The sequence below is a fragment of the Tupaia chinensis genome, unplaced genomic scaffold, assembly GCF_000334495.1.
Source record: "Tupaia chinensis unplaced genomic scaffold, TupChi_1.0 Scaffold000528_1, whole genome shotgun sequence".
Taxonomy (NCBI): Eukaryota; Metazoa; Chordata; class Mammalia; order Scandentia; family Tupaiidae; genus Tupaia; species Tupaia belangeri.
In genome coordinates this window covers 3,278,444-3,306,106 of record NW_006160041.1, presented here as the reverse complement: position 1 = coordinate 3,306,106, position 27,663 = coordinate 3,278,444, and the positions used below count along the sequence as shown (strand labels likewise).

Below are 27,663 nucleotides of genomic sequence, written 5' to 3'. Positions count from 1 at the left end.
TGGAGTTCTTCAGATCTCGGAGCCATGACTGTGCTCCCGTATGTATGAGTGCATGTGCATGCTTGTGTGAGTGTGTATGTGTGAGTGTATAGGAGATGAGAAAGAGGGAGGAAAGGGAAGAATGAAGGTGTTTGGTATCACTGACCAGTTTTTTTTTTTGTCTGTAGCATGAGCAAGCCTATCAACCTTCAGTAGGTGAGTCTGGAAAGCCTCAAGGACACTCTCTCCACTCTGCTCTCTACACTCTTGCTATGTGCTTCCTCAAAGAGACATCAACATCATATTAGAAAGAGACTCTTCATCCAAGGTGAAGGTTTCATCCTAACATAAGCAAGAGCAAGTCTAGGTTGCCCTAGCCTTGTATAGATTAGGATTGACAGAAAAATCCCTGCTCTATGGGAACCAGCAGTTAGTGTAATCGCTATGTCGCTGGACTCCCACATAGTCGACTGCGGTTCGCGTCCCCGACCTGGTGGCTTAAAATTCACGCCAGGCAAGTGTGCATGTGTGCCCAAGGTCCCAAGAGGAGAATGGAGGAGAAGGGATTGTGGTGTGACCATCCCCCCTGGGGGTGATTTCTCGCTTTCTGTCTCTCTGTCTCTGTCTGGTGAGCGCACACGCCCTATAGCAAAAACCTCTAAAAAAAAAAAAAAAAGAAAGAAAGAAAGAAAAAAGAAAAGAAAAAAAAGAAAAATCCCTGCTCTAGCACTAACTCCTGAGTTCTAGTCTTGGTTCTGACATTTACCAGCTATCTGGTCTTAGAAAGGTTTCTTCCAAGATCCTCAGTTTTCCCATGTGTGAAACAGGCTAGTCACCCTAGGGCAATTGTAAGGATCACATATAACAGGATTTTGTATACTGTGAAGTACTTCAGAATGTAAAATATTATAATACAGAACATTGTCCTAGATGACATTATACCATTCCTATATATAACCCCTTCTTTATTTTTTATTGCCTTTTGTCCTTTATCGTCTGCCTATTTATCTCCTATATTCATTATTCTCCTTCTCGTTTTCTTTTTGTGCTGCTATATCTTAGGTGTGTCAGATACAATAAAATCTATGTGTTGACAACCCCACTAATATTCAAGAGTAAAGTAAAATGGTGATTTCTAAAGCAGAACACTTTTGGGAACTCTGTAAGGAAGAGCCTGTGTCTTAATGATAAATGAATTTTGTGGAGTAAAGCCTCTCCTAACCATCCTCCATGCCCCCCAAACTTGCTGATTTTACCTCTAAGCATAATACCTGAGGTAATCATTGTGTTGATAGCTCTAAAACTGCATGTACAAGAATAAAACAAATTTGTAAAGTTGGGATTAGACAGCGGCACAGTGGAAATATGTGATGCTGTGAAGCTGTCTCACGTGGAGAGGTTCTGGATTCATGCCTGTAGACCTCTGTGAGTATGCTGAGTACATGTGTGATCCAGAGCTTGCTAAAAGTGGGGGGATGGACCATGGAGTCAAGACCCTATTGAAGATACTTTCTTTCTCTCTTTCTCAGAATAAGTAAAAATGAAATTAAAAAATTTAAAGGCAGAGAGTGAGAGGAAAGGAATTTAGGTGATAATAGAGAGGCAAGACATCTATGGGACACAGAAAGGGGGGATTATCTATTTATAATAATGTATATGGTATCTTTAACTGGAATGGTGTGAAGTGTATTCATGTCGGGTAAATTCACTTCACAAGCTGTAGTGATGTATAGTGACTGAATGCATTTATTAAATAAATAAATGAATAATAAAAAACAGTGAGTACAAAGGCCCCAGCCACAAAGATCTGGGATTACCTCAGGAATGTGTCTTTTCATAAACCTCCCCTTATCCCAAGGGGATTCTGATGCCCACTTTGAGAAAACCTAAACCAAAGGACACTGTCAGTGGCTTGCGTAACAAGAGTCAAATTCTCTCTTATGCAATTAAATAAGTCTCCAAATAGATGAGGTTTATAGAAGCCAAAGATAAACCAGAGGAAAGTCAGAGAGGCCAGCCAGAAGCCCAAATTATTAAAGTTATTCCAAGAATGATTTATGAACATGGGAAAAATGAAAGAAAAGAAAACTCTAAATATTCTATTGCTGACTCAGTGACTGCCTATATACAGGTAATTGGTCTACAAATATTTGTAAGACCTGAATCACAGAAGACTGAGGAATCATCTAGAATGTGATAAGGTCAAAACTCAGGCTAATGGCATAAAATCAGAGAAGAGCAGTTTCAGCTTTGCAATTAAGAAAAACACTCACATAAGATCTAAGACACTGAGTTCACCTCCTCAAAGAAAATAGTGAGTTGTATTTTTCAGGTGATTCTACAGAGAAAACTAAATTTGAATTGGAAAAACAGCAGGTCAGATGCCATCATGACATTTTAGACTCTGAACTTTTTCTGGGAGATCTCCCAACATCTCTCCTTGAAGCAGGATTAACACCGATAAGCCCCAGTGCTTCAAAATACTAAGCGCTGATCCAGGTAAGGTCCTCGAGGTTTCTGGGGCTCAGCTTCTGACTGCTCCTGTTCTCATGCCCTGGATGGCTCCCAGCAATTTTATGCTAATTCTGGACCTGCCCAGAGCTTAAAGAGACTCTGTTATAGTGCCCCTTTGCCATGGTTTGCAACCCTGGAAACATTGATTATTCACAGTGAAAATTAACTATCTAGGTCAGTGATTCTCAACTCTGTCTGCACATTAAACTTACACAGAGAGACTTTATGTTAACAGATGCCAAGACCCTCTCTCTGTTCACTAGATTCTTCGGTCCAGGTATCAGTGGTTTTTCATAAGATCTCCAGATAATTCTTTTTTTTTTTTTTGAAATCAATTTCTCTTTTACCATTGGAACATTTCCAATCTCTTTAGTTTTTTTTTTTATTATTTACATTTTTAAAATACATTCAATCACATTATTTAGCTTACAAAGTGATCATTTCGATATATGAACATTTCTCCCTAGTCCAGTTGATCAAAATATAACACTACCTCCCTGTCTCAACAATGCTGTCTCCATATCCCTCCTCCAAATATTTTTCCCCAGGCCCCACTCCTCCACACACACCACATCTGGCATTCACACCCATCTCTTCTGTTTGTACATCCTTTAGCCCATAAGTTTCAGTTATAGAGTGCAGACACTCACTATGAAGGAGAGACACTGTATGTCTCCAGATAATTCTACTGTATGGACAGGAGGATACTGATCTGGATAATGACTCCTACATTAGAATTTCTTGTGAATTAAAAAAAAAAAAAATTCTAGGCTCCATTCCCAGAAATGTAATCTTAATTGATCTGAGATGAGATTCAATTATGAGCTTTAAAACTCATGATTTCAGTGTATAATTATGTGAAGAAGGACTTTCCTTATGGAGAGAGTTCCAGCACATTAAAGTTACTATTTCCCCTCTACTTTTGACCTCTCTGAATCCCCTGCCACCTGTAATAAATGCTTATTGTTTTGTGGAAGCTTTGTCTCAGTACCTTCAACATCTTGTCGGTCACCCAGGCTTGAGTTCCTTGGAGTTGTTTTTAACTCTACGCTCTGTCTCATTCCCACACTGAAGAACTGGTAGAGTATCTCACTTACCTATTCCTAAGGCAGTATCCTTCTCTCACCAAGAAGGAAAATATTACTTCCTAACAAATTCCAATATCCCATCTCTTATCTTCTACAATAGATGATTGAGAAATGGCTCCACCACACTTTGAATTCAGAGTCTGTAGCTCCCTTCCTCTAGAAAATAGGCTGTGGAGTCTGTGAAGGGTCTTCAGAGTTCATGGAAAATGTGTATATGAAAACAAATTAAACATAAATTTCTACTTTTGTTTTCACCAGAAAAATTTGTGCTTTGTTTTCCCCTATGAACATTTTGAAGCCCCTTCATATTTCCCTAGCCTGTGAATCTGGGTTGAATATTAGTGAATAGAATGCAGCAGAAATGATGGTGTGGCATATCTAACATGAGGCAGCAAGAGACTTACATGGGTTCCCTTTGTTCCCTGTTCTTTGCGATCACCATATGTGTCCAGATTATGTTAAGAACTAGCCCATACTTGCTTCAGCTAGGGTTCCAGACAGCCTTAGAGAGAGAGCCCAGCCAGGACCTGCTCAGCTGAATAGCCTACTTGCAGTTGGCCACAGGTACTTGGATGAGCCCCATTGTGCCCACACATATTATCATCAGATTTATCTACACAATCTGAAGCTTGTGAGAAATAATAAATGGCTGGTGGTTTCAAAATACTGGATTTTGAGTGTGATTCATCATACAGTAACAGCCAATTGATTTACTGCCTAATCAAAATCATTAACAATAATAAAACTATCAATAACAAGATTTTTAGGAAATAGATTTAGATAGATATAGACATAGACATATGGCACAGCAATAATGCAAAAGACTCACTTGGAAAGGTTCTGGATCATATTCTATGACCTTCCTGAGCATACATCCTTTAGCCCATAAGTTTCAGTTATAGAGTGCAGACACTCACTATGAAGGAGAGACACTGTATGTCTCCAGATAATTCTACTGTATGGACAGGAGGATACTGATCTGGATAATGACTCCTACATTAGAATTTCTTGTGAATTAAAAAAAAAAAAAATTCTAGGCTCCATTCCCAGAAATGTAATCTTAATTGATCTGAGATGAGATTCAATTATGAGCTTTAAAACTCATGATTTCAGTGTATAATTATGTGAAGAAGGACTTTCCTTATGGAGAGAGTTCCAGCACATTAAAGTTACTATTTCCCCTCTACTTTTGACCTCTCTGAATCCCCTGCCACCTGTAATAAATGCTTATTGTTTTGTGGAAGCTTTGTCTCAGTACCTTCAACATCTTGTCGGTCACCCAGGCTTGAGTTCCTTGGAGTTGTTTTTAACTCTACGCTCTGTCTCATTCCCACACTGAAGAACTGGTAGAGTATCTCACTTACCTATTCCTAAGGCAGTATCCTTCTCTCACCAAGAAGGAAAATATTACTTCCTAACAAATTCCAATATCCCATCTCTTATCTTCTACAATAGATGATTGAGAAATGGCTCCACCACACTTTGAATTCAGAGTCTGTAGCTCCCTTCCTCTAGAAAATAGGCTGTGGAGTCTGTGAAGGGTCTTCAGAGTTCATGGAAAATGTGTATATGAAAACAAATTAAACATAAATTTCTACTTTTGTTTTCACCAGAAAAATTTGTGCTTTGTTTTCCCCTATGAACATTTTGAAGCCCCTTCATATTTCCCTAGCCTGTGAATCTGGGTTGAATATTAGTGAATAGAATGCAGCAGAAATGATGGTGTGGCATATCTAACATGAGGCAGCAAGAGACTTACATGGGTTCCCTTTGTTCCCTGTTCTTTGCGATCACCATATGTGTCCAGATTATGTTAAGAACTAGCCCATACTTGCTTCAGCTAGGGTTCCAGACAGCCTTAGAGAGAGAGCCCAGCCAGGACCTGCTCAGCTGAATAGCCTACTTGCAGTTGGCCACAGGTACTTGGATGAGCCCCATTGTGCCCACACATATTATCATCAGATTTATCTACACAATCTGAAGCTTGTGAGAAATAATAAATGGCTGGTGGTTTCAAAATACTGGATTTTGAGTGTGATTCATCATACAGTAACAGCCAATTGATTTACTGCCTAATCAAAATCATTAACAATAATAAAACTATCAATAACAAGATTTTTTTCTAGGCTCCATTCCCAGAAATGTAATCTTAATTGATCTGAGATGAGATTCAATTATGAGCTTTAAAACTCATGATTTCAGTGTATAATTATGTGAAGAAGGACTTTCCTTATGGAGAGAGTTCCAGCACATTAAAGTTACTATTTCCCCTCTACTTTTGACCTCTCTGAATCCCCTGCCACCTGTAATAAATGCTTATTGTTTTGTGGAAGCTTTGTCTCAGTACCTTCAACATCTTGTCGGTCACCCAGGCTTGAGTTCCTTGGAGTTGTTTTTAACTCTACGCTCTGTCTCATTCCCACACTGAAGAACTGGTAGAGTATCTCACTTACCTATTCCTAAGGCAGTATCCTTCTCTCACCAAGAAGGAAAATATTACTTCCTAACAAATTCCAATATCCCATCTCTTATCTTCTACAATAGATGATTGAGAAATGGCTCCACCACACTTTGAATTCAGAGTCTGTAGCTCCCTTCCTCTAGAAAATAGGCTGTGGAGTCTGTGAAGGGTCTTCAGAGTTCATGGAAAATGTGTATATGAAAACAAATTAAACATAAATTTCTACTTTTGTTTTCACCAGAAAAATTTGTGCTTTGTTTTCCCCTATGAACATTTTGAAGCCCCTTCATATTTCCCTAGCCTGTGAATCTGGGTTGAATATTAGTGAATAGAATGCAGCAGAAATGATGGTGTGGCATATCTAACATGAGGCAGCAAGAGACTTACATGGGTTCCCTTTGTTCCCTGTTCTTTGCGATCACCATATGTGTCCAGATTATGTTAAGAACTAGCCCATACTTGCTTCAGCTAGGGTTCCAGACAGCCTTAGAGAGAGAGCCCAGCCAGGACCTGCTCAGCTGAATAGCCTACTTGCAGTTGGCCACAGGTACTTGGATGAGCCCCATTGTGCCCACACATATTATCATCAGATTTATCTACACAATCTGAAGCTTGTGAGAAATAATAAATGGCTGGTGGTTTCAAAATACTGGATTTTGAGTGTGATTCATCATACAGTAACAGCCAATTGATTTACTGCCTAATCAAAATCATTAACAATAATAAAACTATCAATAACAAGATTTTTAGGAAATAGATTTAGATAGATATAGACATAGACATATGGCACAGCAATAATGCAAAAGACTCACTTGGAAAGGTTCTGGATCATATTCTATGACCTTCCTGAGCATACCTGGGCTCACAGGTGTCCCATAATCCAGGCCAGCTGAGACTGGGTGGATTGCAGGATTGCAACATGAAGATTCTGTTAGGAGTACTTGTCTCTCTCCCTCATTCACTTGCTCATGAAATAAACAAACTTAAAATGATATATATCTGTCTATTGACATATATATCTATCCATCCATATCCATCCATATGTGTGTGTGTGTGTGTGTGTGTGTGTGTGTGTGTATCCACAGATATAGACAGATAGAGGTATAGATACAGATGTATAAACATATACTTACAAAAAGGAGGTATAGGTAGGTATAGGAGACCTGAAAACAGTCTCTGTGTGTGTTCAAAATTTTCATACTGATGATATTTTTAAAATTATCTAAGTGACCACTTTACAATTGGGCTTACTGTGCAATTTTCTTTTTTTGGGGAGATTTTTTGCTATAAGGTACGTGCACTTACCGAAGAGACAAAAAACTAGAAATCACCCCCTCAAGGGACATGGTCATACCACAATTCCTTTTCCTCCATTCTCCTCTTGGGATTTTGAGCACACACACACACATGCCCAGCATGAGTTTCAAGCTGCTGGGTCTGGAACTCAAACCACAGTTGATCATGTGGGGGTCTAGCATACCAACCACTGTCCCATATGCTGGCTCCCTTACTACGCAATTCCAAAGCTCACACTTGGATACATGTCTACAACTGGTGCTAGTGGTAGGATGTTAACAGTCTTTGGCCAGTGAGGAAAGAGCAGACTGAGGCCAATACAAACAAGAAACTAGAGTAGAGGAAAGTGGGAGAGAATTGAGAAGAGGAGAACATACATCATAAGGAGTATGGGAAAGGCCAAACTTTAAACAGCCTTGGCTGCAACAGTTAGTACCATATTCACAGCATTCATTCAGATTTGTATTTACATTAGCTTATAATCCAGTCACTTTAAATTTAACATTGCTTTATTTAAATTTTGTTGTTCTTATATTATTTGTAATGCATTTTTTTTAGTTTTATGCCTGTTGCAGAGCATGAAACATAAGAAATGTACTACATATTTTATTGTTGTAAATTTTTAAATAACAATATAATACAAATAATTTTACATAAACTGGGGAGGTGGGTGAACACTGCAAACATTTTTTATTTTTAAAATAGATCGATCCATCATTTATGTTTTCCAGACTCTATATTAATGGCCCAGCTGTGATGGTACATGCTACGAAGATGCTGTACTCCACAAGGGTCTCTCCCAAAGCCTTAATGCAGTCATTCCACTCATTTTCTTGAATGAATTAATAAAAATTACTATCATTGAGTTAAACACATAAGAATTCAAATCAATGCCAAATTCTAGACAGATAGGGTTGGGACTGCCAAAGTCATTTTTAACTCAAGTGTTCAGATCATTACCAAAAGGAGAAGACCCATGGAAAATGACACATTCTGAGACCATGAATCCTTCTCCTGAGAAAGGCACCTCTCACCTTAACCTGTGAGCAAAGTCTGGATTAGCTGCTACCAATTTGCATCATTGTTCTTGCTATTCTTCAGCCAAAGCAGTGTGTTCAAAGCAGTCCAGAACAGAGAACAGACACCCTAGGATATGTATTAACTTACAAGGTCATTGTCATTAGAATTGCCAATGTGAGAAGGAAAAGCAACATACCAAATCAGAACCATATTCAATTATAGTTATTTTGTTATTCATTTTGCCAAGAGATCACTTAATGACTAACGATGAAGGTAAAATAAAGGGGAAGAAAAAAGCGCAAATTCTTCTATTTTTTAATAAGTAAATAAATTAAGATGTCTGATAATGGGAGCTGGAGAGAGAGAGAGACAGATGCTTTAATTAGCACATCCTGGTGTGCAACCCAAGACAGGGGAGGCAGAGAAGGTCTTTCTCATCGCAGTTTGTGTCAGCTCATAGGACAATTATTCCTGGTGTCTCACATGTTGAATGAACTCTAATGTCTTGAGTTTAAAAAGTAGATTAATTCCCTTCTGCCTTTCAGAGAAAACCCTTAAACACAGAGTGATGTGGCATCTGGTGATAGCCACCCTGGGAAAGCCGTACTTCTTCTGTCTTTGTATGTGCCTGGTCTCTGCATTCAAAAGGAAGGAAGTGGCTGCTTTGGAGGCTGACAGCATTACGCACACATTCCAGAGTGCCTGTGGATCATCCAAGCACCCAAAGGGACATATGAGAACACAGGGTCAGTAAACACCGAACCAGCACTCCAGGCCTGCTTCCTAGAAAGAGAAAGCAAATGACCATGTGCTAAGTGTGATGCAACAGGCGTTCTGCTTGAGGCTTTATCTCATTTATTTCTAATGCAAGCCTGTGGGAAAAGTATTACTCTTCTCACTTTATTAGGAGGAATATTAAAGATCACACAGCTGTGAAGTGCAAAACTGGAATCAGGAAACATTCTCTCCATCCCCAAAGCCCTGCTTGCTCCATAGAAGAAAAAACTGACCTTACCTTAGGTCTTACTTTACACATGCACAAATTGTATTTAGGAAGTGGTCTGGAAATGCACACTTCAATTATTCTGATTGCTGATCAAATGTTCTGAGGTGAAAAACATTTTCAGAGTTTGGGTCCTGGAATTTCTTGCATTTCACATTTATCTCTGACAGTTGAGGGGCTCGGGGGAGAAATCTAATCAAAATTATCAAATCTACCCTGCATTCTTAAAACAATCTCATGTGTCATATTCATCCCCCCACCCTACCCCACCCCCAGTTCTGCAAATAACTCTTTCCTTCCTTACACAGTCCTGGTCTCTAACTAACTGGTTGGATGACTACACACTGGTAATAGCCTTACAGGAGAGATGTCCCATTGCCAGAATTACCTGAACACAAACAAGGTTAGAGCCTAAAAGAACACCCGTGCAGAATGAGTTGTATACTGGCATTGGTAGCAGAATTTTTTTCATCTCAGTCATCTTTGCAAGGACCTTTCTGTGCTGAGCAAAGAAAAACCAGAAATCAAGGCACATCCACATGGCCACCAGGCTGAAGTCAAATCTATATGTCTGGAGTGAACTCAAGATTGGCAACTTAGCTCTGGAAAAGCTCTACCTCTTTTCAGTACAGCTTTTACTGGATTATGTTTCCAAACAATTCTTTATTGATAATCTGCAATTCTCCAGTATCTTTTCACTGAGCACTTAACTTTGCAATGTTGACTAACAAAGAACCTCACACAGTCACACAGTCACACATGCACACTCACACACACACACACATACACTTACACACAAGATTTGAGAGGCTTGTATCAGGAAAAATGCTGATCTGCATTAGAATATCCTAAAATGTTAGTGTCAGGATCCTGGTTTGAACCTTGTGGTTAGGATTTGACAATCTATGTGTTAGTTTATGAACATTTAAAAATGTTTCTGTGAATCTGTCTCTTAGCTGCAAAGTGTTTAGACATGTGCCAACAGGACTGATTTCAGAAATGCTTATCTTCAATTGCAAATGAGGTATAAATAAATATTTGTGAAGAGAAGGAGGATGTTAGAAAGGGAAGGAGCAGACAGTCTGGCTGGGTAGTCCTCTGGCAACTTTCTGAATTATCTTCAGTTGTCCACCAAAAGGAAATAGGAAAAGAAATTCCCCTTTTCACAGACCAGCAGGTATCTTCCTAGTACACTGGCTACATACCTACTAATTAGTGACCCAAGAGGGGTAGGTTTTCCGAGTCAGTCAATGGTCCTTTCCATCACAAGTATCACAATTGATCTCGATGCATGCCAATGCTGTTTGACCCATTCTATTAGGTCATCAGGAAAGTCATATTTATCCACGTTTTTATATGCAAAAATGTGTTATGACTTTCCCAACAACCCAATTTATCCTTCAGTATCCCCTACTTCTGACCAGACAGTGTTCCCTGTGATGTTGTAAAATATACGTTTGGTCTTCCACCCTTCCCTAGCTCCTAAAATCCTTGGAATCTCCAGAATGATGAATGTGTTTTCTATGCTAATGAGATGAATGGTGACTGGGGCTTCAGAATGGAGGTCTGAGAGACCAAGGCATGACTTTCAGTCCCAACTCCTAGGGAAGAGAGAAGGGCTGAAAGCTGAACTGATCACCAGTGGCCACTGATGTAATCAGTCATGCCTATGTAATAATACTTTCACAAAACCCCAAAAGGGCAGGGTTCAGAGAGCTTCTGAATAGCTGAGCAAGTGGAAGATACTGGAAAATGGCATCCCAGAGAGAGCATGAAATTTCCATGCCCCTTCTCCCACACCTTGCCCTATGTAACTCTTTCTTCTAGCTGTTCATCTGTGTCTTTTGTAATGTCCTTTATGATAAATGAATAAATGTAAGTAAAGTGTTGGAATTCTGTGAACCACTCTAGCAAATTCATACAACCTGGGAAGGGGCTTATACAAACCCCAATGTATAGCCAGTTGGTCAGAAGCATAGATGAAAACCTATTCCTTGCAACTGGCATTTGAAGTAGAAGAAAGTCTTACAGAACTGAGCCATTAACTTATGGAATCTGATACTCTCTCCAAGCAAACGGTGTCACAATTGGATCGAATTAGAGGATACTCAGATGTTGTCCACTAGAGAACTGCTTTGTTGGGAGAAATCCCCATGGTTTAATGACCAGGGGTCACAAAATTATTTTTTTTTGTGAGTCAAGCAGGAGAAACTAGAATGTTTTCCTATATCTTTACACTCCCTGAGCCAAAGAACCCAGAATCTACTTAGTTATTCACAACTTCTCTATCAACCCTATTCTCTGTTGCCCAGCAGTAACAAAGTGAAGGGCCAGAGGATCTTTTTATCACCACCCCCTCACTCTGTATGTCCCATATCACACCACAAATCATCCATTGGGCGATTGCATTAAGTAATACTTCAAGGATAGAAAGGAAAAACAAAAATCCTGTGGGGTGACCTAGTCAGAAACAGCAGGAAAAGGCCCTTCCTCAGGCTGGGATAAGGAACAGAATGAGATTTAGGGCAGTGAGGGCAAACTTTGCATTCAACCAGCATCTCTCCTTTGAGCACTTCATACACTGAACACAAACTCATTTGCTCTGTCAACATCCCAGGAGATAGACAGCCATGCAGGAGTTATCTTCTTCACTTTCAAGAAAGAATAACTAAGGCATGAAGAGCTTAGGTAACTTGTCTGAGGCAACATAGCTAATCAACATCCCTTATCTTTTGATGCCCTACTCAAAGTTCACATACTTTTCCAACTATTCTCTTGATTTATTTCATTTCAGCAACAGTAAGATGTAACCAGATGCCCAGCAGAAACTCCAGTATCTTATCCACATGCCTCCATGTATACCTACTGAGTAAATGGAGAAATGGAAGTGTAGGACATGGTCAGGAGGAGAATACCTGTGCTGGGGGTAGGAACTAAAGATGCTCCATAAGTATCTCACATTTCTGTAATGTCAGGGGTCTCTGAGTGAAGAGCTGTACTAACAATCTTTACAAGGGGTTTGCAAACCAAACATTCTTTTTTCTCTTTTTTTCTTTTTTTGAGAGATTTTTGCTATAGAGCGTATGAACTACCTGGAGACAGAAAGCAAGAAATCACCCCCAGGGTGGATGGCTAGGCACATATAGACACACACACCTGGTGTGAGGTTTAAGCCACTGGATCCGGGACTCGAACGGTAGGTGATTACATGGGATTCTAGCAATGTAACCATTATGCCATCTGCTGGTCCCCAAACTAAACATCTTTGGAAACCAAATACACTATCTCCCTTCAGGTTAGAAGGCAGATTTGTCTCCCACCAGCACAACAAAGATAGAAAAGGTCTCCAGTGATATTCCAAGAAATTACAGTCTCCCTCCTCTTTCTGAAGATTTGCTCACATTTCAGAGAAAAGATATGATCTCTTTTCTCCTGGGGAGAGGATGAACAGTGCTAGGTAAGATGAGACTTTTCTAACGTGACAGGGTCCTCTCCTCAGTACATCCCGCTGTGTGTGCAGGTACCATCAGACATCACACATCACACTGTGGAAATGAGCTGAGGGAACCAATGTAGGAGATTGTTTTGCTTGCTGCTTTTGCCATAAGTAGTCAGTGGTCTTCATGTTTGATCCAGGTTTCCTCTTGTCTTCTGACAGTATGTATTAAGAGTAATATTATTATTAGATATTATGTCAGGAAAGTCATGACATATTTTTCCATGTTTTTCTGTTAAAAAATGCATCATGACTTTCCTGATGACCCAATATGTGTGTTTGTGTGTTTGTGTGTATGTGTGTGTGTGCAGAAACTTAAAAAAGTATATAAAAATGAAATTAAAATATGGGTTTATTTTGCACAAAAATTTAAATCTGCTTATAGTTTTCATAACATGCATTTTCCATGAATTGTTGGAAGACCGCTTATGTATATGTATGTGTATATGTGTGCATGTGTATTTATATGCCTGTGGCAAACTAACTTGGTCTCGGACCCATCACAGTTTCTGATTTAACAATTCTAATTTTTAGTTCAATGTTCTTCCCACAGGAAAAACAATGGTGTGTTGTCAGACCCTATTTTGAAACCTTCAGTGTCACTTGTTCCTGACTAGAAAGTAATTTCCTGAGTCAAAGAACCTAGAATCCCTTCTGCTATTCACAACTTTCTCATCACCCCACACTCTCTATAACTTAGTAACAAAATGAGGGGGTTGTAGGTCTTGTCTCCATAGTTCCTTCTCTGTCTGTCCCATACCACATCATGAACCCTCCATTAGGTACTTACGAACAGTAATCTTGTCGGAGCTAGGAAGGAAAGGCAAGAACCCTGTGAGGTGACTTCAGAAACAGTAGAGTGAGGCCCTTCCATGGGCTGGGATAAAGAGTAGAACTAGAGAGTGATGAGCATTAGGGCAGCAGCAGAAGGGGGAAAAGTGAATGACAATGAGACTAACAAGAAATGAAGAAGTGTGCTGGAGAGAGAGGATGAGGTAGAAATAGAGGGTGCACAGAGAGGGCAACATGAAGATATAATAGCCTGGGAGAGATGGAAAATTAGTCACAGATAGGTTTTAAAAGTGAATAGTCAAGAGGCCAGAAGATGGTGTAATAATAACATGGCCAACCACGGTTCAAGTCCTAGACACAGTGGTTTGAAACTCATGCCAGGCACGTGTTCATGCGTGCCCAAGATCCCAGAAAAAGAATGGAGGGGAAGGGACTGTGGCATGGCCATCCCCCTTGGGGGAAGATTTCCAACTTTCCCTCTCACTGTCTCTGTCTCTCTCTAGAGAGTGTATGTGTCCTAAGGTAAAAACCTCTATTTAAAAAAATGTATAGTCAAAAACAATGTCCTAAAAAGTCCTTCCCCAAATGTATAAGTTATTAAGGCAGAAAACCCTCTACATAGCTGTTTTTCCCTGAATATCGCCATTTAACGTATGAGAAAACTAAGGCTCAGAGAGTTCAGTAAACCTATTAATATGCTGTATTCAGCTGCTCTGACAAGCTCAGGGAAGAAACCTGAGCAACTTTCTGTGCCTTTCTTTACAAAGCTTATTTTCTCTCCCAGTTCTTAAAGAGATGCTGTCACCTAGAGCCTCTGAGTTGAAGTTTTCCCACATTAAGAGGGGGAGGAGGTTGTCATATCCAGAAAAACAACAGTGCTGTTTGCCCTGCGATTGTTTACAAAGGACAGATCATGCCAGACACATACACAGCACCACTGACAGGCTCGTGAGAAGCAGCAGGATGGACAGGGGCAGGCCTGCCAAATACTGTGTGTTGGATGATCCACAAAGCATTTGATACCCATCAGGAAATTTTACTTGCAAATTCATTCAAATTGCTGAAAAGACAACTAAGGCTTTTCTGAACGAAAACCACAAAATTATGAGAATGAGAAGAGAAATAATATTCAGGGAGTGAAGCCTGGGATCCAGAGGGAGGGTGTGAGAGGGCAGGGCAGGCAGAGCCTGAGGAATATGTACAACTCAATGAGTTGAGTTTTGGGCAAGGGAGAAAAACACATCCCTACTGGTGATGAGTCAGATGGAGGGGATTTGCTACAGGGTCTCAACGAATCCATAAACTCCCAAGGGCCTGCTCTGTAGAATGGAGACAGTGGTGCTAATCGACTTCTTGGGCCTATTGCTTAGAAAAGAATAAAAATGTACTAAAGGCACTTGGTAAATATGAAGTGCTGTACAAATGCAATAACAATGTCAAATTTTATTTAACATCTTCATTACAGACTCAGAGTGGAGCAGACAGACTATTAATGAAATCTGCAGAGAGTACTAAATTGGGCACTGCTGGCAAGAGCACATCTTGGGCAAGCAAACACCCAAGGGATACATGCACAATCTTCCAGGATCAAGGGTTTGGTCCATCCCTCAGCTATCAACCTGCCTACTGAACAGCTCTCCTGAAGAAGGACCAGTCAGGGAGATCACACTAGGCCTTCTCTTCCTTCCCTTTTCCCTGTGTGCTTATCTTGGTAAAAATAGAATTAAAATGAAAAGATGGGTGGGGCCAGTAGATGGCATAATGGCTATGTTGCTGGACTCCCATGTAGTCAACCACGATTTGAGTCTCAGATTCAGTGGTTTAAACTCATGCCAGGAGAATGTGCATGCATGCCCAAGATCCCGAGAGAAGAACGGAGGAGAAGAGGTTGCAGTGTGGCCATCCACCCTAGGGGATTATTTCTCACTTTTTGTCTCTCTGTCTCTTTCTGTCTTTCTGGTGAGCACACGTGCCCTATTAAAAAAAAACCCCGGGAGTGGGGGTGGGTGATTTCTTGCTTTCTGTCTCTCTCTGCCTCTCCAGTGAGTACACGTGCCCTATTAAAAAAAAAAAAAAAAAAAAGATGGGAAAGGAGAGATGTAAAAGCTCTTCTATGATCTCTCCAAGGTTTCTGCCCAGAGCTTGTCAGAAGTGTGGACAGATAGTTGAGAAAGTCTCATTCCTAAGTTATGTAAGTCATGTCTTTGTTTGTCTGTTTGATTTTGCCATAGGATGCATGGACTCTCCAGAGAGAGATGGTGAGAGGGAGAGGGAGAGATCACCTCACAGGGGGAATGGTAACACTGAAATTCCTTTTTCTCCATTTTCCTCCTGGGATTTTGGGAAAGCACACACATGCCCAGTGTGATTTCCAAGCCACCAGGTCCAGGACTCGAACTGTGGTTGGCCATGTGAGGGTCCAGGGCCTTAACCACCTGCTGACCCCCCCACTCCTAAGTTTTACTGTTATCAGGTCACACTTAAGGAGTAGGATGCAGTTACAATACTTAGTGATGTCTCTGAGAAGATGATGATGCTGTTCTGTTGAGATGGGCTTGCAAGCCTGAGTTGTAAGATGCTATATCTCCCTGAGCTCCTGTCCCCAGAAAGAAAAAGTGCAAAATTCTAAGGCCACCACTGGACCTATTTGAGCACCAAGGCCAAGATATTAAAAATCAGCCTTGAGGGCCAGCTGGTGGCATGGAGGTTGAGAAGTCTGGATTCCACATAGCTGACTTCAAGGCTTGAAAATAATGCCGGGCACATACGTGTATGCATGCCAAGAATCCTGAAAGGAGAATAGAGGAGAAAGAACTATAGCATGGCCATCTCCCTTGGAGGGTGATTTATCTCTCTCTTTGTCTCTCTGTCTGTCTGTCTCTCTCCCTCCCTCCCTCCTTCTGTCTGACAAACACATGCATCCTAGAGCAAACAAAACAAAACAAAACAAAAAAACAGTAGCCTTGAGAGCCCATGGCTATGCTCTTATGACGACCCAGACAAGCCTCTCTCACTACCCACAGATGTCACTCCAGGCATGGTAAACCATGATTAGATTCTTGACCCTATGCCCACGCCATTCACTCTGCCAAAAATGCTCTCCTCTTCCTTCCTTGCCTGGATCAAATAATGTATCTTTTGGGCCTTTCCTCTCCAACAACTGCCCTGGGTACTGCTCTTCAGTGTACCCCTTGCACCTCATGCCTTTCTCATTATAGATCCTGACTCAACAATAATTTATTGATCATCTTTACTATTCCAGACACTGCAGAGAATATGCAGTTAAACAAGATAGACATGATCCCTACCTCACATAAGGGACAGTAGTTCTCAAAGCTGGCTACACATTGAAATCACCTGGGAAGCTTTTTAAAAATATCATTACCATGCCAATTTAATTGGTCTAGAGTGGGACCTCAGTAGTGGGTATATCTATATGCACACACACATGCATGTACACACACACACACACACATTATTTTTTAAATGAAATACTAGCCTCCTTACCTGGACCATATAGCTTTTTTGAGGTTTATTTTATTACATTAATGATAGTGTGTGTGTGTGTGAGAGAGAGAGAGAGACAGCATGAGAGGTCTCATCATGCCACAATCCCCTTTCTCCAGTTTTCCAGCTTATCAGAATCTTGACTATATTTCTAAAAACTGTTTTTCAACAATAGCAGTCTTTCAGAACTTCTTGGAAAGATTTTATAAGAGTGATGCCTTGTTCCCACTACAGGCCAATTAGATAGAATATTTGGGATTAGGAACTGGAGAAAGAGATATTTTTTAGGTTCCTAAGGGATTTCAGAGTATGGTCAAGGTTGAGAGCCAATGGCCCAAAGGCAAGAATAGGTGTTAGATCCTTATTATATTACCAGTAATGGCCTGTTCACTTACCTGTATCCACATCTCATCTATGAACTCCTTTAAAGTAAAGATCTTATCTAAAATATTGTTCCCAGTATCTTCATGTGCCTGGCCTTCTCCCTTTATGTGCCTATCTCTGTATTCAAATATCCTCTTTTCATAAGGTCACACTCATTGAATTAGGATCCAACCTAACCACTTTGTCTTAACTTGATCATTGGCAGAGACATTACTTTCAAACAAGAAAGGAGAAATGTAAAAGCTCTTCCACTGTCCCTACATAATATTTACTGAAAACAATGAAAGAAGGAAAGAAAGAAAGAACTCTTCATTAGCTTGTTTCAGTGGTGTATTAGTTTGTTAAGACTGCTGTAACAAAGAGCCTCAGACTGGGTGACTTAAGCAACAGAAATTAAATTCATTGTTTGAAGTTCTAGAAACTAGAAGTCTGGGATCGAGGTGCTGCCAGGGTTGATTCCTCCTGAGGGCCATAAAGAGAATCATTTTCATACTTTTCTTTCACCTTTTCATGATTTTCTGGCAATCTGGCATTCTTCAACTTATAGACACATCACTCTGATCTCTGCCTGCAAGTTCACATGGCATTTTCCCTGTCTATAAGTCTGAATGTCCCCTTTTCATAAGAAAACACTAGTATTGGAGTAGGACTCACCCTAATGACCTTATCTTAATTTCATCATCTGCAGAGATCCTATTTCCAAATAAGGTCATATTAACTGGTATTAGAGGTTAGTATTCCAATATCTTCTGGGAAGACACAATTCAACCCATAATAGGTAGGGTGTTCTTTCTTACACTTGTAGAAGAAAAGAAGAGAAGACAAGCTCTTAATTATCTTGGCTGAGTGGGAAGCTCTCCTATGCTGAATCACAGCTCCTTGTTCTAACTTAATTCCAATCTGAACTTCTTCCAGCAGCTATTTGCTGAGCTAAAAAAACATAGAGTAGACCAGGTCTTTATAAAATGGCATATCAGCAAATATTTTTCATCCTCTCTGCCCACAAGAAGCCTATTCCAGTTCTTAACTGGCATTAAGGTGGTTAAGTGACTCTGCATCTGAACAGAGGAAGAGACTTCCATATGGGATATTACATGATTTTATTTAAGGTATCTTGAAAGATATCTAAGGCATGACTTAAGACCTCTTAGAAATATTGGAAATTAAATTACTCATAATGCCTGAAATAATAAATCCCTAATGGCAGAAACGAAGGCATTATGACAGGAGAAGTCAGAAGAAATAAGAAGAAGTGAAGAACACCTTGCTGATCATCTTCCTCATCCGGCCTACCCTCTTCATCTGAAACACATGGGACCTTGTTGAGCTTTGCCTAACAGAGCATGTTTTAGGTCACCCTAGGGATGGAAAAACAATCTTTAGATAATGTAACTTTTACTCCACTTTTTATCCTAAATCCATCAATGGTTAGTCACCATATTTTTTTCCTAATGGAATCTCAGATCTTGACCTAAACTCACACACAAATTGACTCCTGGAGTTGCCAACATCAGCAAAGCCTTGCTTGATCTGGCCTCGGTGGCAGGCAATACCAGATAAAGCTCTAACTCGGATGTTGACCACAAGGCCATTCACTAATAAACTCACTAGATGCTAATTATCTGCAGATACCAAGCTGGGATGGGCACCTAAATTGACCTCAAATTGTGAGGAAACTTTTTCTTACATGCTTTCAAGACTACAGTTTAAGTAAGCAAGCTCTCAACTCTTCAATTGTTCTCACCAACATTTTCAGCCATGCTGAAGTGCTGTTACTTGTTGGAGGGCTGTAATGAAACATGATAATATGAGAGAAATAAAAGAACCTGCACATTTCTCTCATAGTAGGAGAGAAGCACTAGCCTGAGAATTCTAAAGCATGGAGACTTGACCTGGATATGTCACCAGCTGGGTGTCATTAGAAAAATCACTTTCTCCTCCCATCCTCAGTGATATCAATGTTTAATGGAGATAATAATAGCCAAATACTCTTCCAAGCACGTTACATATATTGAATTACTTAATGCTCCAAACAGCTTTGTGAGGTAGTACTATTACATTCCTACTTTAAGTTTGAGAGGACATCAAACACATCATGGAAAAATTGAATTAAAGTGGAAGAGAAGATGATTTTGGTACCAAAAAAATGGGGATCTCATGCATAGTTATTTAGTAAGGCATACTTTCCATGAACTTTTTCAAGGCATTAAGACAAGATACAAAGAATTAGCTCACCTAACTTTACACTACTAGTGATTGTTAAGCTGAGATTCAAACCAGGAACCTGCTTCTAGAATCTTTGCTTTTAATCACTGGGCTATATAATGGCATAAAGGTAACAGCAACAACATCATCAGAAGTAGTAAAGACTAAATGAAATAGTGCACTTAAGAACTTGGCCAAAATATTTATCAATATTGGCTATATTTTTTGAGGTAGGAGGTCAATAAATACTGGAAAGACAGGTGGCTAGATGCCGTCACCAGATTCATCGGGAAGTCTTCTCTTGAGGGTGTGGGTCATAGTTTGTTAGATCCCACTATTTCCTAGACTTCATGAGGAAATGTAGAAAGAACAATTCCACAAGAGTCTAGAGAAAAATTCTCAGTTGGGCTAATGCCATTCTAGTACCTGCCAGATAAAGCTGATCACAAGAAGAGGCAAATAAGTGGTAACACTTTCTCATTGAAAAAGAGCTCCTCGTCTAGATGTTACCCACATAAAATTCTTCCATCTCTGGGTTAAACATTGTCCCCTACTTGCTGAAGCAGGACTCACAAAATATAGATGTCCACCAGGAGGAAACAGCATTAAGTCCCATCTGCCATGGTGTGAATTAATTTATTCCAGTCTTTCTTTGGGGAGTCTAGTATTTATACTACGGCTATCTATAGGGGAAGGAAGTATAGAAATAAGTAAAACTAAACTTTTCACATTTCACAACTTTGATCTTTACTATCCTGGTTCCAAGCTCATAGCATTTTCTTCTAATCTTAATATGTTATGAAAAGAAAGGCAGGTCACAGGATGAAACTGAATGTCTAGAGCATGTACAAGTATCAGATACTGTGCAGGGTTTCTCCAGCATTATGCTTTTAATCTTTGCAACAATATTTAAATTTAGGTACTCTCAACTCCCACACTCACCCCCAGTTGTTGTTTGATTTGGGTTTTTATTGGTTTGTTTTACGTATAAAAAAAGGGCAGAGATGAAAGTAATTTTCTAAGTTCTCATAAGCTGTGATTGGCACATCAAGGACTAGAACTCAAATATGCCCAATTCCAAAGCCTGTTTTTGTGCCCTCCACTTCATGCATCAATCACTCAACCTTACATAGCTCCAGGTGTCAGGTGGAAGAAGTAGCCAGAGAGGCCACACAAACATTAAGGGCCCAGAAGCACAACCCCAGCCCTTCCCCACTCCCGCCCTCATCCCTCATTCAGATGCAAAGCACCTAAAGTGGAGAAAGTGGCAGCTAGGTGAGCAAAGGCCCTGAGACCTTGCACACAAGCGTGTGCTCATGAGTGTGTGTGCACGTACACACACACACACACATTCGTTTCCCATTCAACTCCGTCTTCTCAAGTGCAGACACTGCTGCCAGCCAAGCTCCTGTGTGGCTGAGAGGAAAGTTATTTACAGCAGGGTCTGGCCTCCCGTGCCACCATGTAATTCCAGGCAATTGCACTTCCAAATAGATCTTTTTGGAGAAAATCAACAATGGCTTTGCTTTCAATCTACTGGAAAATGAAGTTCTGTGAACGTGTTACGTAAGTCTACTGCCGGCAGAGTGAGGAGCTGAAAAACCCACAGCTCTGCTGAGAGGGTGAGGTTCTGATCATTCAGGCCTCTGGGGCCCCTTACCACCTGTCCAGCCTGCCAGGCTGGTGTGTGCTTATGGCATTATGGAGTCAACTGGAGCTCCAGGGACAGCACAAGGTATGAGTGAAACCTGCCAAAGCTATCAGCTAGGACTTTAGGAGAGAATGAGAACCAGCAAGCAATGGAATGCCCTGCCAGGGAGAACATGATACCCTAGTTCTTGCCCTACTCAGCCTCAGTGCAATCTAATACAATGTATCAACAGCCACTAACACATACACAGACACTCAGACACATCCCAACATCCATGTCACAATACTTTCTTTTCTGTTTTGTAATGTTACTTTCCATGAGAAAAGTTTGAGACTATAAGACATAGAAAAGTGAAAAAAAAAAAAAGTGACAATAATCCATTATCTAAACACAGTCACTGTTAGTGCTTTGATGGATCTTTATAGTCTTCTCTTTAATCCTTTTTAAGCTTAAAAAACAAAGATTCCTGATGAGCTTTCCAGAATTCACCTTTCTGGGCATTCACCTCTGGGATCATTTGTCAAATGCTGATTGATGCACACTCAAGAGTCTGAAGAGGCTGAAGAGTAAGAGCTGGCTGAGCAAAGAGCCAATGGTTTGTTAGATTACAAAAATAACAACTTCTTAGTGGAAGCAAAAGAGCTAGACTGAGAAGAGGTGCTGTTAATTTCAGCCCTATTTATACCATCACTGGCTACAGGTAAGTTTTATCTTCCTCTTCAGAAATATTTGCCTCATGATGAGAAGCCCATATGTTAGGAAGTACACTAAGAAGCACGTACTTTAGGAACCAGATGAATGAGTGCTTGAGGAACCAGATGAATGAGTGCTTGTATTCTTACATTTTCTGAGAAAATCACTTACTCTCCCTGTGCATGAGGTGTTTTGTTTGTTTGTTTGTTTGTAGGAGACCCAAAACTTTACAGCTTTTATAGGGGTCCATTTAAATGTATAGGCAAAACAGCTTTGGTAACTAGAAAGAACTATAAAAAGAAAAGCTACTATTGTGATGGAAACTGTGCCACATACCTTAAAGATATTTTATGAAAATATAAGGTAATGAATGTGATAATACCATAAAGAGAATAAGGTCCAATCTAAGCGACTGGAAGTTACACTGCCGATCACGGGTTCATATTCCCAGGTTGACCCAAAAATACACCAGGCTTACACATGGGTGCCCCAAATCCTGAGGAGATGGAAGGCTAGGGAAAAGGGGCTGAGGTGTGATGAGACCCTTTTGAGAATTGCTCGCTTGTGTGTTCTCTCTCTCTCTCCCCCTCTCCCTCTCCCTCTCTCTCCCCTACATGCATAGATGATATCTATGATGAATATACAGGAAAACAAAGTTAAATTTAAAAAAAAAAAAACCACCATATAGGAGTTAGCTGAGGAAGAGACATTGAAGAAAGTCTTGTTCCTACAATTCAGATAAGAAATCAGGAATAATGAGGGATACAGAGGGGATAGGGAATAAAACAGTGTATGAAAAAAAAAAAGTGATTTTTTTTTTCCCTATACCTTTTTTGTCCAAAAAGGCACTGTCGGCTCACTCTCTAAGGATCCATCCTGGAGATTCCAGTATAGCGGGTATGATATGGGTTTGGTTCTGGATCTATGCAGGAATTAAGAGGCAGCCAAAACACCTCTGTCCCATCTCAGTTTGAGCTTTCCCAAAGAAGATCGTCCATGGGAAGCACTCTTCAGTCCACAGACTGGGGTCAAGAGCAGCAGAGTGGAACAGGCACAGGGAAAGAAATGAAAAGGACACCACTCTGAACCCTAAAATGCAAAGGAGAGCCACCCATCAGAATACCTGCACCAATTTGGGGGATCTGCAGGAGCGAAGCTGCCAGACCCTGGAATTAGTGACTGTGCGCCACCTTCTGGCATGCCTGCACATTGCACAATTTCCTGTGTCTGAATTCTAACCAAGTTTGGAGCCCTAAGGTCTCTTTCCGAGTTCATTCAAGCTCTAGAGCATCTTCACAACTGAGACCAGGCTGAGAAAAACTGCTAGATAATAAAATGTTCCTTTAGCTGCTCACACTTTCTTATACAATTTATTCTCTCCAGGTTTTAATTTTCACCCCCATTTGGCCACTGAAGCCTAATGCTTTTCATTCACATTAAGTACCTTTGACCTACCAGGATACCTTCTCTAGCAATACTGCATGTCAAAGAAGACATAAGGAAATGGACATTGAACAACATCCATCCTATAAGTCCATCCAAAGAGGGATCGCACATCTACTGTGTACTAGATAGGACCTCCAAGGATCTCATAATCCAGTTGAGAAAGTAAAAAAGCATTAAAATAACTACACTACCACAGTATAAGAGGCAAACAAAATGAATAATAAAGACAATTTCAAAATAAAATAGGAATTCTAGAGGGGAAGAAATTATTTATGGTTTGCGTCATCAGAGAAGGTGATGTTTGATCTGTGCTTAAAAGGATGAGTAAGGTTTCAATAAGAGATAGAAGAACAGATGCCCCTAATAAAAGCAAGAGAACAAACTACAGCAGAACCAAGAAATGCCACGACCTGCTCATGAAATACTTTGATCAAAACCCATCAGACAATAAACATGACAACTGATACTTATAAAAGTCTATAAAGTCTATGAGACCATGAGATGGCATAATGGTCACATTTTTGAACTCCCATATGGCTAACAGTAGTTCAAGGCCTGAACCTCGCAGCTTCAAACTCTTGCCAGGTGCATGTGCGTGTGTGCCCAAAATCCCGACAGGAGAATAAAGGAGAAGGAACTGTGGTGTAGTCATCCTCCCTGGGAGGTGATTTCTTTCTTTCTCTTTCTCTCTCTCTCTCTCTCTCTCTCTCTCTCTCTCTCTCTCTCTCTTCCTCAGCCCACCCACCCCAGTGAGTGCATGTGCTGTAATAGAAAAAACTCCCTAAAAAAAGAAAATTTATAAAGCCTCTTTTAAAATTTTTATATTTTCTATCATACAGAAGGTATTAATACTATTGAGCCTATTTTACAGATGGATCAACTGAGGCTATGAGAAACTAGATGATTCAACTTATAAATATCCCATAACTGAGGAAAGAAAAATCTAAACCCAATTCTATCTCCAAGTCTCAAGCCATAGCAAGCATAATTAATTCAAAACAAAAAAACACTGCAAACACTCTGTGAAGGACAAGAAATACCGAGTTAAAAAATTAGGCTTGTGGCCAGGCAGGGCTGTAGTAGTAATACAACCGGAACCATGTGGGATGGTTCTGGGATGGTGTCTGGGCATACACATGATCCAGGTTGGCTGAAACTAGGTGCAACATGATAACCCTGTTGAGAGTCTCTCTCTCTCTCTCTCTTTCTCTCTCAATATATAAACTCTGTTCCTCTATATCTATCTCTCCATCTCTTTCTTTTATGAAAAAAATAAATAAATAGGTTTTGTGAAACATTAGGCTAATGGTGAGATTTCAGGCCTGTGATAGTAAAGGGATGTTCTCCTTTGGGGACTGGATATGTAATTAGATGTGATCTTACTGATTTTTCTTTTTAACTTTCTTTTTGGACAGGGGCTGAACCGTCGCTGGTCATTATCTGTCTTCTGAGAGATACATTCTAAGCTACATGACATACAGACATTTGGAAGCAAAGCATAGGAAAGTTGTATCTTTTTTCCTCCAGTGCTTATATTTGCCTTTTTTTTTCCCGTTCCACTGCATTCTATGTTATTAGGCCTTAGGGTGCCTCAGTGAATTAAAAAGATAGAGTCAAAATGTATGATTAAAAGACTGAGAGGCAGTAATAGTAACATGATCATACTGTGCCTTCATATCCCACTTTAGCATCTGTCATCTCATTTGCTCACACAGAAATCAGCAATACTCTGACACAGGAATGACAGAAGGTAGCACCTTAATTCTACCAACAGGAACACTGACACAGAGAGGATAGGTAGTTTGCCTGGGGCCACACAGCAAGTGAATGAAACTATAACCAGATTTCCTAACTCTCAGCCCTGCCTTCTCCTCAGAGTAGTCTGGTCTCAGCTCAGCGGGCTGTGGAAATGAGAGGGGCTATGAGGAACAATCTGCTTCTACTTCCCGTGAGCACTGTCTGAGTTCAGCACCGCGGACAGAGGCACGCAAAGCTCGCACTCCTCTACAATGGAAAGGAAGCTTTGAGAGCTGAATTCTGGAATGCTAACCTATGGCGTGCACTCTGAGAACCCTGTATAGACACCTCGAGGTGATAGCAATAAAAATATCACTTATAAACAATTCAGAGGCTGGAACAGGCACATTCACCATCCCATGACCGAGGTTGAGGCAAACACAACCGCTAAACAGAGCAGCTACTCATCTGTCACCAAGTAAAGTCTAGAATAATTTGATGACCAGTAACATTTATCTAGGTCTACAAAGTTGAACTGTCTCCAGTTAACCAACGTTGTTTTCTCCTTTCACATTCCAGATATCATACAGACCCTCCGCCTCCCTGCCAAGCTATCAAATGTGAAAATAACAGCAACATCAACTAATGTCAACTGAGTTCCTTCTTTGTATCAGACCCTGGGCGAGGCACTTAAGTGTTGTTGTTACTGGATTGATTAATAGATTGATTGATTGATTGGTATAGGGGGTATAAGCTTGCTATAGAGAGGAAGAGAAAGTGAAAAATCACCTCCCGGGGGGAATGGTCATGCCACAACCCCTTCTCCTCTCTTATCCTCTTGGGATTGTAGGCATTCAAGCACATCCACCTGGAGTGTTCTTCAAGCCACTGTGGCAGGACTCAGACAGCTCAGTTGGCCATGTAGGATCGAGCTGCCTTAACCACCATTTCACTGGCTGGTCCTACTTGATCTTCTTAGTAACAAGATAAATTATATTTAATATAGAGAAGCTATAAGGAAAGCATTTAGGGAAATAATGGCACTACATTGCAAAGATGTACTGACTCTAGAGTAAATGGAGCTAGTGGAAGCCCTGTTTCTTACTAGCTATCCAATCTTAGACATTTCTTAATCATCTTGAATCTCAGTCTCTACATTTGTAAAATTGAAGAATCTTACTTTCTTCAGAGGGTTATTAAGATGGCTACAAGTAATGTGCATAAGCCCAGACCACAATGTTAAGCATATTGTGGGTACTCAATGTTGTAAGCCATCCCACCCTTTTCTTTAAGTTTGTTTATTTATATCTTCCATAAGACAGAGACAAAAAGAGAGAAAAACATAGAAGGGGCCACCCCCAACAGAGTCATCACACCCCCAGCCTCAGCCAACCAGAATTACAGGCACATGCATGCATGCCTGGCATGTACAGAGAGCATTCACAATATGAACCTTGGACCTTACCACATGGGCCTCAACATAGTGTTGCATTAGCCCTGCATAATCGCAGTTGGCCAGTTGTCCTCAATCTTGCATTTATATCTCTTGTCTCCCTTCAGCCTCCTTCTCCAGACCCATATTCCAACTAACTGACTTGGTAGCGAGATAAAAATAAAATTTGGGAAAGAAAGGGAGTGAGTAGGTTTAATGAGGATCACTCCATATATCCGGAGACATATACTGGGTTGAATATGAGAGTGCCTATAGTGACTGTCCCAGGAGGGTATAGGAAAGGGAAAAGCTGTGGAATGGTGGCTGGTTGACTGTACAGGCAAAGTCAGGGATATATGCTTCCATGCTTGCTGTGTCAGGCCACAAGCTAGTGAAAGCATAGAGACTGACAAGGTATGAGCCAACACACATCTTCTAGCTTGACCTTCCACTTGTACCATGTGCAGGCACATGGCAAAGGGTGAGCAGACTTTTTGAATAGGACTACAGGTACAACTTCCAATGTTCCCCTGTCTCTTCCAATGTCCACCAACTGGCTTTCCTCCACCTTTCCTAATAGGAACTTTAGAATCTACTGGCCTATTGAGGAGAAAAGATTCTCCCAACTGAAAAACTAAAAATGAGGCTTGAAGAATATCTCTAGAGAAACTGGGATCTAAGACTTTAGTTAAGGCATTCATTGTTTCAACTGTCATTCACCGATCACCATGAGGATTAGCTGGTCTTGCCCATCATAGGGCTCAGAGTCTATGAAGGACTTGCCACCCAATGACACTAGAGCCTGGTAAATCCTCCAAACGATGTGCCTAAGGCACTGTGGGAACATAGGGCTGGCAGGGGGAGGGGGAGGTGAAGCCAATGTCAACTACACTGCACAAGCCCATCAAGAATATTTCCTGATCCACTGTCTCTATAAAGACAGACACCAGAGCTCATTC

General features: G+C 40.5%; 1 protein-coding gene and 1 long non-coding RNA gene across 13 annotated transcripts in view; one reads left to right on the top strand and one right to left on the bottom strand.

Moving 5' to 3' along the window:
- The window catches only part of LOC106735788 (uncharacterized), a 129,913-nt gene extending 103,964 nt beyond the window's left edge, over positions 1 to 25,949 (top strand). Inside the window, exons 1-4 of one of the 3 annotated variants that reach the window (XR_001371020.1) lie at positions 22,005 to 22,096; positions 22,935 to 22,986; positions 24,951 to 25,041; positions 25,852 to 25,949. This is a non-coding gene — a long non-coding RNA (uncharacterized LOC106735788). Of the gene's footprint in view, positions 1 to 205; positions 308 to 22,004; positions 22,097 to 22,934; positions 22,987 to 24,950; positions 25,042 to 25,851 lie in introns of those variants that run through there. The other 2 variants (XR_001371022.1, XR_001371019.1) reach the window with 2 other exon arrangements.
- NRXN3 (neurexin 3) overlaps positions 1 to 27,663 on the bottom strand; it is a 1,829,483-nt gene that overhangs the window by 1,496,437 nt on the left and 305,383 nt on the right. The gene's annotated exons all lie outside the window — the stretch shown is intronic.